This window comes from Chlorocebus sabaeus, chromosome 8 (genome assembly GCF_047675955.1).
Source record: "Chlorocebus sabaeus isolate Y175 chromosome 8, mChlSab1.0.hap1, whole genome shotgun sequence".
Classification (NCBI taxonomy): domain Eukaryota; kingdom Metazoa; phylum Chordata; class Mammalia; order Primates; family Cercopithecidae; genus Chlorocebus; species Chlorocebus sabaeus.
Window position 1 is genome coordinate 109,756,977 of NC_132911.1, and position 18,371 is coordinate 109,775,347.

The window sequence follows — 18,371 nt, forward strand, 5'->3', positions numbered from 1 at the left end:
TAAGAAAGAGAAGTTAAATGGATATTGGGTGGACACCTTCAGTGTGTGCTATGAATATCTCATATATATATATTACCATGTATTTTGATATTTGGATCCCAAGAAATCTGTGATGAAATGTAGGAAGAAATCATTGCAGATATCTTACCTTGAGAACATTAGGTAAAAATGGGACACTAAACCTGAGAATTACTTGTCTCCTTCTTAAGGAAATACAATAAGAAATAAATAGTTTTGGCTTCTTTAGGTTATTAAAAAGTACAAATATAGACATATATGTGAATTACATACCCCATTCTTAATTCCTAATATAAAAAAGGATATCACATCTCTCTGAACCATTATGCATCCTACACTGTTTTGATGCAAAGACAAAACAGTGTACATTTTAAGTAGGTATTTTCTCATTTTGGAGACGAACATATAATTTCAGATATTCTTTTTGACATAGCATTGAATTTTTGATGCTATGTGGAAGATATTGTAGGAATAAAAATTACATCAACAAATTACACTTCACAAAGACAAGGACAGGCATATAGACAGTTTTATAACAGTTTCCTTTTTTTCTTTTTTGACAGGAAGCATAATTATTGGTGAGTATTAAGAGGGGGGCAGCATAGTGAAACTTCAATATCTCAGAAGTGCAGGGCCGGGGGCTTGTCCAGAGGGCCACGACTGGGGATGTACTTGACCCCACAACCATCTGGAATGAGCCACTTTTCAGCCATCATGTCTTCAAATTCATCAGCATTGAACTTGGTGAAGCCCCACTTCTTTGAGATGTGATCTTCTGGCGACCAGGAAACCTGAACTTGGTTCTGCGCAGGGCCTCAACCATATGCTCCTTGTTCTGCAGCTTGCTGCAGATGGACATGATAACTGGGCCATTGTGAACCCTCGCCACAGTACCCTGGGGCTTTCCAAAGGCACCTCACATGCCAGTTTGGAGCCTGTCAGCTCCAACACAGGACATCTTGTTGATGCGGATCACGCGGAAGGCGTGGAGCCACACCCGGATATGGAAACCATCTTTGCCACAACTTTTTACCGTGTACTTATTGGCACAAATTCTGGCAGCCGCCAGGGCTTCAGAGGATAGCTACTCATATTCATCTGACACCATGTGGCCACAGAGCGGAAACTCATCCACTTTTGCCTTCTTCCGCCCCAGGTCAAAAATGCATCTTGGCATCAGGGACACCTCGGCAGAAGCGAGACTTTGGGTGCGGCTGGTTCTTACAATACCGGTAACAACGGGCGGGGCGAGGCCCATGGCGACACCAGGATCTTCAGTGGCACGCCGAAGGGAAAGAGAGCTATAAGTTTCTTTTAAAATGATTATATTCAAGTCTATAGCTCTAAATATCAAATTGCCATCATGGAGTATGATACTTGCAACGTCTTAATTCAAACACCAAACTTGACAATTTGTTTTCAAATTTCTTTCATAAAGTTTTTTTGGACTAAATGTTTTGCTCTCCTTATCTAAGCAAGAGATTTTCTATCTTATTGCATGTGTAACTTTACAACATACTTCCATTCTTGTACTGTACTTCAAATATGGCTCTATTATCATCCTATTTTCCTTAACAATGAAATGTAGTCTAATTATAGATATTATTTTACATTTTTCAAAACGTAGCCTAATTATATTCTTTATTTTCTATATTAGAAAACATAAAATTTTTAATTTTTTTTTTTTTGAGACAGAGTCTCGCTCTGCCGCCCAGGCTTAAGTGCAGTGGTGCGATCTCGGCTTACTGCAAGCCCCGCCTCCCGGATTCACGCCATTCTCCTGCCTCAGCCTTCCAAATAGCTGGGACTACATTTAGCACTTTTTTTTAAAGGTTCACTTCAGATGTTTTTGTTTTGCCGATCACAATCATTTCTAACACACTTTTCATTATAAAGTCACATGGGTATGAATTACATCAATACAGTAAATGGTGGAGGGCTGAGAGCTTAAGATTTTATCAGTGTGCTGTAAGGCAGGTTTTTGTTCTATTTATTTGTTTATTTTATTTTGTTTTTTATTTGTCAAGTTATTGCTTCATTGCCCATAGAAATTTGATGGCTCTAATTTTGTTTATTATGTGATCTCAAAACTTACAAAGAAAAGAAAGCCAAATACTACCATTTTGTGTGGGATATTCATGATGAAAAGTCACCTTCAAATATGGCATTCAAGGAAAGTGATAGTAGCATGTGGTAACTCTTCTAGTCTACTTTGTGATTTAAAATTCAGTGTTTAAAGGTATATTGGTCTGAGGACAAAGAGAATCCTTTTGGAACATTGCAACACTGGAAGGACAATGTAACTCCTCTCTGCTTCCAGAAGAGTGGATTATAGAGCGGAAACAGAGGAAATGCAATGATTCAATATTGTCCTTAGCCACTTTGCCATAAACTATAGGAGAAGACAAAACAAAACATTCAGTCTTGTGTTCATAGCTGTTTCCCTCACAGGTAGTATCCTTTGATTTAGCTTTATTGACAGTTAGAAGAGAGGTTGGCTGCACAGTCAAGCAGCAGTGCTGATCCAGTCAGCTCTGGAGGCCAAGGTCATACGATAGCCAACAAAATGGAAAATAAGGTAAGAGTGTTTCTGCTGAAAGCAACCAATCTGGTGAAATAAATATTTCAAGACATAAACTAGTTGACATGAGAATTACATAGCAGCAAATGTGAAGGACATATTCCATGAGGCAAACATAAAACACTATTAGCTAAATGGTAGAAGAATATTTTATGGATGAAAATTTTATACATATCTTACATTTTTCATTGGACTGACTAAAAAATGTTGCATCCAGATAGTTCAAGTTAATGCAAACTTATAGTTTTATTGTGATGTTTTGAATGAAATAGTATGTATAAGATGATTATGTACAGTCTTTGACTATTAGTGAATATACAACAAATGGCAGTTATAATTAATATTTTATAGAGTTGAAATTATAAGCATCTTTATAAAGTTTTTCACATCCATTCTGATTACTTAAACTGGTCCTTTTCTCTTGTTTATTTTAAATCAGCTTTATTGAATGTACCTTATGTATGATACGATGTACATATTTTAAGTGAGTGAACAGTCCAATGAGCTTTGACAAATGTATATAACATATAACTCCCACCCGAATCAAGGTACAAAATATTTTCACCACCAGTTCTTTTTCATTCAATTCCCCACCCTCAAAACCACTAATTTTGGCTGGGCATGGTGGCTTACACCTGTAATCCCAGCACTTTGGGAGGCCGAGGCAGGCAGATCACGAGGTCAAGAGATGGAGACCATCCTAGCCAACATGATGAAACCCCATCTCTACTAAAAATACAAAAATTAGCTGGGTGTGGTGCCGGGTGTCTGTAATCCCAGCTACTAGGGAGGCTGAGGCAGGAGGATCACTTGAACCCCAGGAGGTGGAGATTGCAATGAGCCGAGATCGCACCACTGCACTCCAGTCTGGCAACAGAGCAAGATTCCATAAAAACAAACAAACAAAAACAAAAAACAAACCAAAAAACCCATTAATTTTATTTTTACCACCATTTTGAAGTGGTAGAATTTCAAATAATTGGAATAGGCTTATACAATCCTATTTGTGTCTGACTTATTCCCCCAGTATTTTCAGATTCATTCCTGTTGCGTGTATCAGTTGTCTGTTCATTTTTATTGCAGGGGAGCATTCCATTGTATGATTATTCCACAATTTCACTCACATGAGCATTGGGGTCATTTCCTGTTTGGAAAGTGAATAAAACTGAAATGCACATTGATAAATCTTTTTGTGGGCCCATATATTTACTTCTCTTGGGTAAATACCTACGAATGGAAATGCTGAGTCACAGGGTAGATACATGTTGAACTTTATGACAAAATGTGGTTTCCCACAGAGGCTGGCCTTTTTAACTCCCATCAGCAAAGTATGAAAGTTTAATTTGCTCTATGTATTTTTCAGTACTTGATACTGTCATTTTTCTTTCTTTTTTTTTTTTTTTTTTAATTTACTTATGATTGGCTTACTGGCCATTCACATGTCTACTTTTTGTGAAGTTTCTTCCCGAATGTTTTGCCCATTTTTGTTGGATTGCTTTTCTCATATAATTTTTATGTATATTTGGATATGAATCAGTTGTCAGATAAATGTTTTGCAAATATTTTCTTTCATTTTGTGGCTTAACTTCTCATTTTCTTAACAGTGTAGTTTGAGAACACTTTTTCATTTTGATGAGGTCTAACCTATTTTTCTATTTGTTTCTTTTATGATTGCTGCTTTCTGTGTCCCATTTAAGAAATATTTGCCTGTCCTAATTTCATTATTTTTCCTTTTTTTTCTTTCTATACTACAGTTTTGACTTCTATTAACCTGTATTTAAGTTTCCTGATTTTCCTGCTATTCTGTCAAATATGTTTGGTAGTAGCTGTCTAAGACATTGTATTTGTCAGCCCAGTCCCCATTTTCTATGCTGCCAAAGGGCTGATGGTTTTGACTATATCATAAGTTGGATTGTATCAGGATTTGGTCACAATAGCTTCCAAAGCATTGTGATAGTGAATTTAGGCTCTTCCTTCCGGAGAACCCTAGAACCAAACACTATGATATTGCTAGATCTCAAGACTGCATGACCTTGAGCCTGTTAGACCTTGAACTTGTGAGATCCTGAGATTCTGAGACCATGATTTAACAGGCTGAGATTTCCATATTACAATGTGTGGGATTTCAAGACCGGAAGGCTGTGAGACTGTGAGGTCTTGTTACTGTAAGACTGCAAGACAACAGCCTATGTAATTAAGGAGTCAAGGACTGAGAGACTTAGCGACAGCGAGAAGATCAAACAAGAGACTTTGACATCTCCAGATATCAAAATTGTGATACTGCTAAGACAGAAAGCTCTTTCTGCTTTCCAACCTTGTCCCTAGCCTCTGATCATGCAGCAAAATTTTAAAAACTTATTATTTTGCAGAGAGCATTATCTTTGAGCTTCAGCTTCCTCCAGATTAAAGCCTGACACGTTAGCCTATAAGTTTGTCACAAGTTTGACTGTTTCCTCTGAAGTAAAACCAATATTTTGTTCTCCAGAAGCCTAGTTCATTGCTTGCCCCCACCTTCTCCCAGATCCCCAACTTCACCAGTGGATCTTCAGTGTGAAAATTTCCTCTATCTTTTCCATCATCATTGCCAAAGAGCTCATCCTCTGAGTACAATGCCTTTAGGTTTTAGGTATCTTTATGCCCAGATCGCTTTAAAGAAAATATGTATATGAATATCTACATGTACATCTATATCTATTTGTCAATCTTTCTGCATATAGAGATATTTAAGCAATAATTTCTTGTTGTTTCAATGCGAGTAAAGGTATTTCATATCATCTACATCCTAACTAGATGTGGAAATGTAGAAGTTATTAGATTAGAACTACTGACCTGTTTGGAAAATGTGTCTGTTTGTTCCCAGGCTTTCAGAGGGAGACCAATTATATTAGTAGTTGAGACAGATTTCATCAGAGAAAATGACAGATACTTTTCGGTTATTTAAGTTGGGCTTCCCTTGTCTATGTGGTGAATGATGACTGATCAGTAAAGCCCGCTCTGCACTTCAAGTGTAAGAATTTTAGCATTATAGTTCTGTCAATGGAATTGATCTCTAATTTAAAACCCAGGCTAGTATATTTCCTACTTCATTTCTTCTGTCATTTCAACTGATCATTGGATAAAAAGAAAAACTCAAAACATATGCTCAGAATAAAGGAAATGAGCACTGCATTGTTGAGAGAAGAGAGAAATTTAATTACTGTATCTGGACAGAGCTATTAGTGTAATTACCGACAAGGAAAGACTTTAGAAAAGTAATAGGAGAAAATAGAAGGTCATTCCTGAGATTTCTTAGAAATCATTTTTCAATTCGCAGCATAAAATATTGTATTATGTATCTTCTGGACATGACAAAATATCAGTCAGATGTCCCCAAGAGGCCATGCTAAAAAATTTAATTCTCACTCTCCTCTGCTCATCATTTTCAATGTCTGTAATAGTGATATCCAAGAAGAAAAATTACAGGTTTATATTGAGTATCCCCTAAATATTAGTTCCAGAAGCAATATGGCATATACAATGCCCTAGACTTTATTTTAGGGTGTCAATTTATGTATAGTCTTTTCTGTTTCTAATTTACTAAAATTTCTGGGGAAAAAATCCAATTTTAAGATTGCTAGCTGGGCATGGTGGCTCACACCTGTAATCCCAGCACTTTGGGAGGCTGAGGCAGGCAGATCACCGTGAGGTCAGGAGTTCAAGACCAACCTGGCCAATATGGTGAACACATCTCTACTATGCTGCCCCCCTCTTAATACTCACCAATAATTATACTTCCTGTCAAAAAAGAAAAAAAGGAAACTGTTATAAAACTGTCTATATGCCTGTCTTTGTCTTTGTGAAGTGTAATTTGTTGATGTAATTTTTATTCCTATAATATCTTCCACATAGCATCAAAAATTCAATGCTATGTCAAAAAGAATATCTGAAATTATATGTTCGTCTCCAAAATGAGAAAATACCTACTTAAAATGTACACTGTTTTGTCTTTGCATCAAAACAGTGTAGGATGCATAATGGTTCAGAGAGATGTGATATCCTTTTTTATATTAGGAATTAAGAATGGGGCATGTAATTCACATATATGTCTATATTTGTACTTTTTAATAACCTAAAGAAGCCAAAACTATTTATTTCTTATTGTATTTCCTTAAGAAGGAGACAAGTAATTCTCAGGTTTAGTGTCCCATTTTTACCTAATGTTCTCAAGGTAAGATATCTGCAATGATTTCTTCCTACATTTCATCACAGATTTCTTGGGAGTGGTGGCATGCACCTGTAATCTCAGCTTCATAGAAGGCTGAGGCAGGAGAATCCCTTGAATCCAGGAGGCAGAGATTGCAGTGAGCTGAAATCATGCCACTGCACTACTGCCTGGGCAACAGAACAAGACTCCATCTCAAAAAAAAAAAAAAAAAAAAGATTATCAACAAGGGCAGATTTTTAATATACAGAAGCTATCAACAAAGTCTAACATATTCATTAAATGTTGTAACATTTGAGACTTATATTCCTAAAATTAAAACATATGATAGACATTTTGATTTTTAAATTGGCTGTAGAGTAGGCTAATGCACATGAAACCTTCCCCACCCCCAACCCTTTCAGGTTTAAGGGAAAATACAAACATGCACAAATAAATCAGTCTTCTGGGGATAAATTCAGATTTTCTAATGATTTTGGGATTTTCAACCTTCTACAGCTTGACTTTTTGACAAATACTAGGCATACTTTTTTTTTCTTAAGTAAAACTATTTGATTTCTAAATTTTCATAGTTGTAGAATATCATTACAAATGAAACACATACAAAAAAGAAAATATTCTTTTATAATTATATCTTATCCTTGAAGCATAAATGTAATGACAAAAATATCTCTTAAGTTCTCAGAAAAGGTAAGTGAATTTGAGAAAAATGGAAAACATAGGTGATAGAATTTCACTGACAAATATTTGGTGAGTCAGGTTTTATTCTGAAATAATTTGACATAATGTCTGACAACTGAGCTGAATGATGTTTCAGTTGTATGTAATGTAATCTAGAGGCATAACTGTTTAAGGTGAATGAACAAGGAAAAAATATCCAAAACCAAAAGTCTTGGGTCTGGGCAAGATGGAATTACAAAGGCTGGATATAGTATCCCACTGTATCAACCAAAAGAAGAAAAACAATAGCTAAAATATAAGAAGGAATGTTTTCTAAGACACTGAACATTACACAATGGAGGACAGTGATGTTGAAAAATGGGAAACGAATGAGTCAAGCACTACTATTGGCCAACTCATTGCCATGAGTTTCCAGTCAATGGCACAGAAGCAGAAACCTGTTGGGAGTCAGACAGACTTTCTTAGCTGAGTAGATGGAATCAGGATTCCAGGAGACCAAGTTCTTAGACTTCCTAAAACAAAGTAACAGAGAGGAGAGCGTTGCACACAGATAGAACTCTGAAGATCTACAGAAGCTTCCTCTTTAGTATTCAGTAGAGGGCTGACTTGGCTCATGAATGAAATGAAACCACCTAAGATTGGGAAAACAGCCATGTAAATAGATAAGAAATAATCTATTAATATCTTTGTGGGCATGGAGCTTACAAAGGCCAGGAATACGTGTCTGTTCCTATCAGTCAAAAAGGAAAAAAAAATCAAACTGTTTTCAAGAAGTGAACTGCATCCCTAAACAAAGTTCAACAATATTAATTAGAATATAAACATAACAAGCACCTAACAAGGTAAAGTTCATAATGCCTGGTGTCCAACAAAAGATTACTGGCCATGCAAAGAAGCAGGAAAACATGATCCATGATGAGGAAAAATAATAAATCAAAAATGATCCTGATCTGACACAGATGTTAGAATTAGCAGACAAAGAATTTAAAATAGTCACAAAACTGTGTTTCATAGGTTACAAAAGTTAGGTAAAGACATGGAAAATATTAAAAGGCTGAAATAGAACCTCTGCAAATGAAAATTACTATCTCAGAGACAGAAATAAACACATTGGTTAGTATTAATGGCAAATTAGACATTATAGAAGAAAAGAGTAATGATCTTGAACACAAGACAATAGAAATTATCAAAACCAATAAGGAAAAAATAACATTAAAAATTAAAAGAGCATCAGTAAGTTGAGGCCTAATATATGCATAATTGGAAGACTAATATATGCATAATTGGAATCCAGAAAGGAGAGGAAAGTGGGAAAATAATGTTAATTGAATACTTTTACAAAATTCTCAAAATTTTAAATTTGGTAAAAATTATAAACCAGAGATCCATAAATCTTAATGAATCTCAAGCACAATAAATATGAGGAAACTACATTATGGCACTTTATAATCAAGTTGCACAAAAAACCACTAAAAATAAGACAATCTTAAAAAAAATTTTTTTAAATTATATATATGAAGGAACCAAGATAAGCATGGCAGCCTTTTCATCCTAAGCAATGCAAATACAAAGAGAGTGGAACAACTTATTTAAAGTATGAAAAGGATTATCAATCTAGAATTATATGCCCAATGAACTTATCCTTCAAAAACAAAAGTGATACTGTTGCATCACAAGGTCCAAAAAAAAAGGAAGTGGAATAAGAACTTGGCAGACATGCAACAGCTCAAAGAATTAATCACCAGCATACCTACACTATAAGAAACTTTAAAGTAAAAAAATATATAACCTCAAGGAAAAATAAATCTAAATTAGAGCTGGATATTTCAATAACCCTCCCTAAAAAATTGATAGCACAAGTAGACATGTAGTATACATGTGAATAACACTATCAACGGGCTAGATCTAATTGATATTCATAGAACATTTTACCAAACAAGAGAGTATATATTATCTCTAGCACACATGGAATATTTCCCAAGATAAACTATATGCTAGGCCAAAAAATAAGCATAAAAATGTAAAAGGATTCAATTCACATAAAGTACATTTTCTGATTACAATAAAATTATAAATAAATAACAGAAAGATCACTAGAAAATCCCTAAATATGTGAACTAAATAACATATTGCTGACAAAAGACAATAGCTCAAAGAAGAAATCAAAGGGAAAATAGAAGGTATTTTGAACTGAAGAAAGATACAACATATTAAAAGTATGAGTTACTGCTAATACAGTACTTAAAAGGGACATGTTATCACTAAATCTCACATTAAAAAAGAAGAAAGATCTTAAATCAATATGAGCTTCCACTCTAAGAAACCAATGAAGGAAGAGCAACAGAAGTCCAAAGTAAGCAGACAAAAGGAAATAATAGAAATTACAGTGGAAATTAATGAAATAGAAACAGAAAATCAGTAGGGAAAAATAAATAAACCTTAATGCTGATTTTTTGAGAATATCAATGAAACTGATGCACCTTGAAGTGGAATGAGAGAGAGAGAGAGAGAGAGAGAGAGAGAGAATAAGTGCAAATTAGCAATATCAAGAATAGCAGTAATCACTACAGATTCTAAAGATTTGAAGATCATTAACAACTTTATACCTATAAATTTGACAACTCAGATGAAATGGATAAAATATGTGATAGACACAAGTTATAAAGCTAACTCAAAAAATTTAGGTAACTTGATAACCCTGTATCTATATCTATTTTAAAAACTGAGTTGGTAGTTAAAGCTTCCCTTAAAGAAAATGCAATGCCCACATTGATATATTGGTAAATTCTACCAGACATTTAAAGAATAAATAACAAATCCTACACATCCTCTGTATTAGTCTGTTTTCATGCTACTGATAAAGACATACCCAAATAAGAGATTGTGCCATATTTATAAAGAAAAAGAGGTTTAATGGACTCACAGTTCCACATGGATGGGAGGCCTCACAATCATGGCAGAAGGTGAAAAGCACGTCTGTCTTACAAAGCGACAGGCAAGAGAGAATGAGAGCCAAGCCAAATGGGAAACCCCTTATAAAACCATCAGATCTCATGAGACTTATTCACTACCACGAGAACAGTATGGGGGAAACTGCCCTCATGATTCAATGATCTCCCACTGTGTCCCTCCCACAACACATGGGAATTATGGGAGCTACAATTCAAGATGAGATTTGGGTGGGGACACAGTCAAACCATAGCACACTCCTTGAAAAAAGTAAAGGGAATATTCCCAACTCATTTCATGAGGCCAGTACTGTTACTCTGATACCAAAACTAGGCAGTATTGCAAGGGGGAAAAACAATAATAGATTAATAATCCTCATGAACATGAATGTAAACACAAAATTTTAGCAGATTGACATCAAAGACATACTAAAAGTATAATACATCATGTCTAAGAGGGATTTATCACAAGAATGCATGGTTAGTTTATCATCAAAAAGCAAGCAATGTAATGAACTACATTAACCATCAAAGAAAGAAAAACATACGATTATCTCAAGACGAAAAAAAGCATTTCACAAAACTCAAAATTCATTTCTTAGAAAACAACCGTTAGCAAACTATGAATATAAAAACAATTCCTCAACTTTACAAAGGACATAAATGAAATGCCTATAGCCAACATCATATTTAATTATGAAAGGCTGAATAGGGTCAGGTGAGGTGGCTCATGCCTGTAATCCCAGCACTTTGGGAGGCTGAGGCAGGTGGATCACGAGGTTAGGAGATCAAGACCATCCTGGCTAACATGGTGAAACCCGTCTCTAGTAAAAATACAGAAAATTAGCCAGATATGGTGGCACACGTCCATAGTCCCAGCTACTCAGAAGCTGAGGCAGGGGAATCGCTTGAACCCAGGAGACAGAGGTTGCAGTGAGCCGAGATCGCACCACCGCACTCCAGCCTGGGCGACAGAGTAAGACTCCATCTCAAAAACAAACAAACAAAAACTAAATAGTTTTCCCCTAAAATGAGAAATGAGATAATGATGTCCACTCTCAACATCTCTATTAAATCTTTTTTTGAGATCCTAGCAAGTACAGTAAGTAAAGATGAAGAAATGAAACACATATTGTTAAAAAAGGCAGAAGTGGCCAGGTGTAGTGGCTCACACCTGTAATCCCAGCACTTTGGGAGGCCAAGGTGGGCAGATCCCTTTATCTCAGGAGTTCAAGACCAGCCTGGGCAACATGGTAAAACCTCTTTTCTACAAAAAATATAAAAAATTAGCCAGCTATGGTGGTGCATGCCTACGATTCAGCTACTCAGGAGACTAAGGTGGGAGGATCACTTGTGTCCTGGAGGTCAAGGCTGTAGTCAGCCATGATTGTGCTATCACACTCCAGCCTAGGCAACAGAGCAAGATCCTGACTCAAAAAAAAAAAAAAAAAAAAAAAAAAAAGGAAGAAATAAAACTAAATAGAAAATCCAGTGGAATCTACCAAAACCTACTACAACCGATAGGTATTTTAGCAGATTGCAGGATATGAAATCAGTATATAAAATAATTACCTTTTTATATGCTAGCAATGAACAATGAGGAATTAAATTAAATAGACAATACTAATTTAAATAGCATCAAAAATGAAATGCCTGAGGATAAAATCTGACAAAGTTGTGCTACACCTGTATGCTGAAAACAAGAAAACATTATTGAGAGTAATTAAAGAAAACCTACCTAAATGATTCAAAAAAATATATAGTATTTGTGAGTCAAAAGATGCAACATTATTAAAATGTTATTATTTCCAACTTGACCTATAAACCAAATTTAATCCCAATAAAAGTCCCAGAAGTTCTTTTTGTAGCAACTTAGTAAGCTGATTCTAAAATGTTTATGGAAGTGCAAAGAATATACATAAAGTAAAACAACTCTGATAAAGAAAAACAAAGTTGGAGAACTAAGACTACCTGACTTAAGTTTTAGTATAAAGTTACAGTAATTAAAGTAATATTAGTATAAATATAAACAAATTGATAAATGGGATACAATCAAGAGTCCAGAAAATAGAGCCACAAATATATGGACAAATGATTTCAACAAATGTAACAAAGACCATATATGCAGACAGGATTGTCTTGTCTATAAATGTTGCTAAAATAATTGGATATTCACATAAAAAATGAATTTTTCATATGTCATAAGATATGCAAAAAAAAAAAAAAAAAAAAAAAAAAAAACAAATTTATTGTGAACCTAAAGGAAAAGTGGAACACATTGAAGCATTTAGAAGAAGGTATAAAATAAAATGTGACTTTGGGTTAGTCAAAGATTTCTTAGATATGCCATTGAAAGCAAAATTTATAAAATAAAAAATTGATAAATTGGAACTAATCAAATTTTCTGACTTCTTTTCTTTGAAAGATGCTATTAGGACAATGAAAGGAAAACCAGACTGAAAAAATTTGCAACGTTTGTATCTGATAAAAGCATAATGTTATACACTGATTTGTGTTCTCCCCAAAATTTCATATGTTGAAGTCCTAATCTCAATATGGCTGTATTTGGAGATACAACCTTTAAGAAGGTAATTGGCTTTGCAGTGAGCCGAGACTGTGCCACTGCACTCCAGTCTGTGCGACAGAGCAAGACTCCGTCTCAAAAAAAAAATTAAAAAAAGGTAATTGGCTGGGCACAGTAGCTCACTCGTGTAATCCCAGCACTTTGGGAGGCTGAGTGGGAAGGATCATTTGAGCTCAAGAGTTTGAGACCAGCCTGGACAACAAAGTGAGACTTCATCTCTACTTAAAAAAAAAAAAAAAAAAAAAAAAATATATATATATATGCATGGTGGCACATGCCTGTAGTTCCAGCTACTCAGGAGGCTGTTGTGGGTGGATCACTTTAGCCCCAGAGATGGAGGCTGCAGTGAGCTGTGTTGGTGCACTCCAGTCTTGGCAACAGAGGGATACCCTGTCTCAAAATTAATTAATTAATTAGAGAGGTAAAGTTAAATGAGGTCTTAATGGGGAAAGCTAATCCAGTAGGACTGGTGTCCTTATAAGAAGAGGAAGAAACACCAAGAGAAAAAGCCATATCAGGACATCATAAGAAGGCACTTTCTGCAAAATGGGGAGAGAGTCTTAACCAGAAGCCAATCCTGAGGACACTTTGACCTTGGAGTTCTAGCCTCCAGAACAGTGAGAAAATAAATTCTATTGACTCTCATTCTATTGCTGGGTGCCTGCCTGGGAACTTCAAATCCCTTAAAGACTACGAGAATGGGAGGGATCAGGGTGGAGAGTGGGAGCTGTGAGAATGCTCTCTCAGGTCTTTCTATCTGGCACATTCCTCAGTCATTTCTATTCCAGCATCTGGGAACCATGTTGACCTTGTTGCTATGTAGACTCAGGTCATCTCTAAAAGGCATGAGTGCTGAGAGGCAAATAATAAAAATCCTGCTTTGTAATACCCTGACATTCTAAGAAGAAGCACCTCCCTTATGATTCCCCTCTCCCTAAACAAAGAGGAGGAGACACCAGAGATGCACGTGCCCAGAGGAAAAGCGATGTGAAGACACAGTGAGAAGGTTGCTATCTGCACACCAAGGAAGGGGGCCTCAGCAGAGACCAGCATGCCCAATACCTTGATCATTGACTTCCCTCTCCACAATGATGAGAAAATGAATTCCTGTTTTTTAGGCTACCCAGTCTGTTATGGTAGCATCCAGAATATGTAAAGAACTCTCCAAAGTCAATAATAAAAAAGAAACAACCCATTTTTAAATGGGCCAAAGATTTGAATAATTTACCAAAGAAGATACAGGATGGAAAATAAGCATGTTTTTAAAAACCTTCAGTATCATTAGTCATAAGAGAAATGCAAATTAGAACCATAGTGAAATACTACTGCAAATCCATTAGAATGGCTAAACAGTAAAAATGCTCACGATACCAAATTTTGATGAGGATGTAGACAAAAATGGAACTTGCATACACTGCTGATGGGTATATAAAATGTTACAATCACTTTGGAAAACAGTTTGGCAATCTCTTGAAAAATTAAACACCTAACATATGATCCTGGCATTTCACTTCTATGTATTTACTCAGAAGAATTAACAGCCTATGTTCATACAAACACCTGATGTAATTTTTTAAAATATCAGCTTTATTTGTAGTGGTCCTTTGATGGACTAAATGTTTGTGTCCCCTAAAATTCATATGCTGAAACTCTAATCCCAATGTGATGGTACATGGAGGTAGGACTTTTGGAAGGTAATTAGGCCATGAGAGTGGAGTCTAGATTAATGGGATTAGTGACCTTAGAAGAGGGCAGAGCGCTAGATAACTCTCCTCTAATTGAGTATATGACAAGAAGTCAGCGATCTGTAGCCAAGAAGAGATCTGATCAGAACTCCATCATGCTGACACTCTGATCTTGAACTTTTGGCCTCCAGAATGTGAGAAATTAGTCCTACTTTATTTATACTTATATTCAGACTTTGTTATAGCAGCCTGAACTAAGACAAGCCGTAAACTGGAAGCAACACTAATGTTTATCAACAGGTGAATGAATAAACAGTTTATGGTATACTTATACAATAGAATACAATTCTAGACATAAAAAGAATGAACCTTTAATCAGTACAAAATGGACAATGTCAAAAATTGTTCTAAGTGATAGAAGCCAGCCCAAAACAAAAGAGTACATGTTACACAATTCTATTTGTATAAAACTCTAGGAAATGCAAGTTAGTTTGTAGTGACAGAAAGCAAATAAATGGTCACCTGGGAGTGAGTGGGGAGGGCATGCAGGGACCGGCATTTGGGAAGGATGACAAGGGGCATAAGGAAAATTAAGAATGATAGATATGTTCCTGAGTATGGTGATGGTTTCAGGGGTATATGAACATGTCGAAGCCTATCAAATTTTGTATTTAATGTGCAGTTTATTGTGTATAGATTATACCTCAATAAAGCAGCTAAAATTAAATTAAAAATGCATTGTTGCTCATTTGGAATGGAGATTATCTTCAGTTGTTTAAATTTAGCAAAAAAAAAAAAAAAAAAAAAAAAAAAAAAAAAAACTCTGGTGGCTTTCTGGCAGGCAGGAGATGTTTAAGAGCATCCTTCCTATATTAATTAGGCTGGTGTTTCAGATCAATTATCCCTATTTTATGAAAATGCAATTTTTGTTTTGTGACATCAATAGTGATATTTTATAATCTTCATTGGTGACTCAACATAACCATTGTTTCTTTCCACATAGTTCTATCAGGTAATTTTACCTTTAGTTCCTAAATAAGTTAGTACTTTCACAGAAATTTTTTGTCCATGCCTACTTCACTCAAATTTTTAAAAGTCATCCATTTTAATGGTTATATCACTGTATGGGAATGTGTCAGCCCAGAATCTGAATACCTTTGACTAATTCTGTCGATCCCATATGACCTTGACTATTTGTATATACTTTTTGAATTTGCCTTCATGCCTTCCATTATATTTTCAACCTGTTCCAGGCTTTCTGACTCATTCCCCAACTGAAATGACTTTATCAGGGTTACTGCTGAGTTGCATATTGACAATACTAATGGTACATTATCTGTCTTCATTTTAGTAGACCTCTTAGCTGCTTTTTCCATTGTTCACCACTTTCCCTTCTTTGAAATACTTTTTCCCTAGATGACATCATATTATTCTGGGTTTCTTCCTCTTCCCCTTAGGAAAAAAATTCTGTCTTCTCTCCTGATTTTTCTTCTCCATGTGACATAGAGATATTGAAGTATATCATGACCAAGTCCTTTATTTTCCCTATCTCTTCTCTTGGACAAGTTAATCTTCTTTCATCCTATTGCTTCCCTGTGCTGATGACTCTCAAATGTTTACCTTCTTATTGAGTCCACTGTTTTCTTCCTTCTCTAGGGAACTCTGCATGGTAGGACTCCAACTGGGTTCAGACACTCCCAAAGTCTATATGAAGAGGTTTAGCAGGTAAGAGAAGTGATGCAATATATTATTTATATGCTGAACAACCATTCACATTGATTATCTTTTCAGACCTCACTTTGAAAAATCTGATATGTAGGCATTAAAGCCATTATCCTCATTTTGCAGATTAAGGAACTAAGGGTCAAAGATTAAGACTCACGGAAAGTCATCATCAACAGACTAGATTTAAAGAAAAGCCTATTTTTATACTGCTAGAGTGAAAGCAGTATGAGAACAGAGGATCTATCCAACTCTTCATCTTTATCCTTACAGGAAACAAAGGTACTTAATCACTGCTTGAATAATTGGATCTATTTATTTTAAATGTTGTTATTGGGATTATTTCTAAATTATAGGATCAATGCATTTTGCTGATTTCAAAATGATTTCCAATTATCAAGGATCTTAGAATGTATTACAATCAGCATTCAGATCATTCATTTTATTGTAAATTTAAAAAGTGTGAGCCTGGAATTAATGAGAACTAAATGTAGAACAATTTCCCAAAGGAATTTAAACCCAGAACATTTCCCAAGAGAAATTAAAACTAAATTAAATTACAACATTTACTACTTTGCTTGTCATTTGTTGTATTTTCTCTCTCTCTCTCCTAGAATATATATATTCTAGAGCAGACATGTCAGACCCTTTGAATATGAGGACATTTTTGCTTCTCTGTGGTGGCGGATATCACAAAAATTATACCAAATGTTTTTTGGTAGCTGTGATGGTTAATGCTGAATGTCAGCTTGATTGGATTGAGGGTGCTGTGAGAGGAGATTAACATCTGAGTCAGTGGGCTGGGAAAGGCAGACCCACCCTTGATCTGGTAGGCACAATCTAATCAGCTGCCAGCATGGCTAGAGTATAAGCAGGCAGAAAAATTTGAGCAGAAAAATTTGAACAAGACAGACTGGCCTAGCCTCTCAGCCTACATCTGTCTCCTGTGCTGGATGCTTCCTGCCCTCGAACATCAGACTCCAAGTTCTTCAGTTTTGGAACTTGGACTAGCTACCCTTGCTCCTCAGCCTGATGACCCATTGTGGGAACTTTTGATCATGTGACTTAATACTTAATAAACACACACACACACATATAAATAAATTCCATTAAACTCACATAAATATATATATATATTATTTATAATGGAATATATATGTGTGTGTGTGTATATATATATATTCCATTAATTCTATCCCTCTAGAGAACTCTGACTAATACGGTAACTCATTAGCTATTGTTAGTGTATTTTATGTGTGGCCCAAGACAATTATTATTCTTCCAGTGTAGGTCAGGGAAGCCAACAGGTTGGACACCTCTGTTAAAGGAATTAAAATAAAGAATACATGAACCAGAACTTATATTTAGAACCAGAGCATACATATATATACACATGCACCTGTGGAAAAAGTCTCATATCTATATGAGCTCTGGTTCATGCATCATTCATTTTCATTGCAACGAAGCACCTTGTGACATTAGCACTTACCAGTTTCACATATCATAACATATAGGGGGATTAGCAGACTGTAAAAAGAAGTGACAAGTTGCTGGTCAAACCTGGAGGAGATATGAGACATTATAATGATAACTTCTCATTCAACTGTATTTCAAAACAATTATTTTAAAATTAATTTTAAATCTTTGGTACTATAAATGAGAATAGCAACAAAAATATATCTCAGTGGGGTTAATGGTAAAAGTATTTTTTTAAAACTCTATATAAGAATAAAGGGCTAGAGTTCTTCCACTTTCAAGAATGAGTTACATAAAGCAGTATTGGAGAAAATGTGTATTATTATTTGAACAAAGGTGTTCTTGCAAAGGAGGATTGTAGGGAGGTGGCAGTGGTAATGGTAGCATAGCTTTCAGATTTTCACAAATTCAAAATCAAAACACACAGCAAAACTGGTGAGTAAAACTAAAACATCCGAACAGCATGAATAACAAA

At 35.4% G+C, this 18,371-nt stretch overlaps 1 long non-coding RNA gene and 1 pseudogene across 1 annotated transcript in view; both read right to left on the minus strand.

Annotated features, from left to right (window-relative positions):
- LOC119624877 (uncharacterized) overlaps positions 1-18,371 on the minus strand; it is a 263,450-nt gene that overhangs the window by 212,392 nt on the left and 32,687 nt on the right. The gene's annotated exons all lie outside the window — the stretch shown is intronic.
- Positions 435-1,283, minus strand: LOC103237711 (large ribosomal subunit protein uL16-like; annotated as a pseudogene).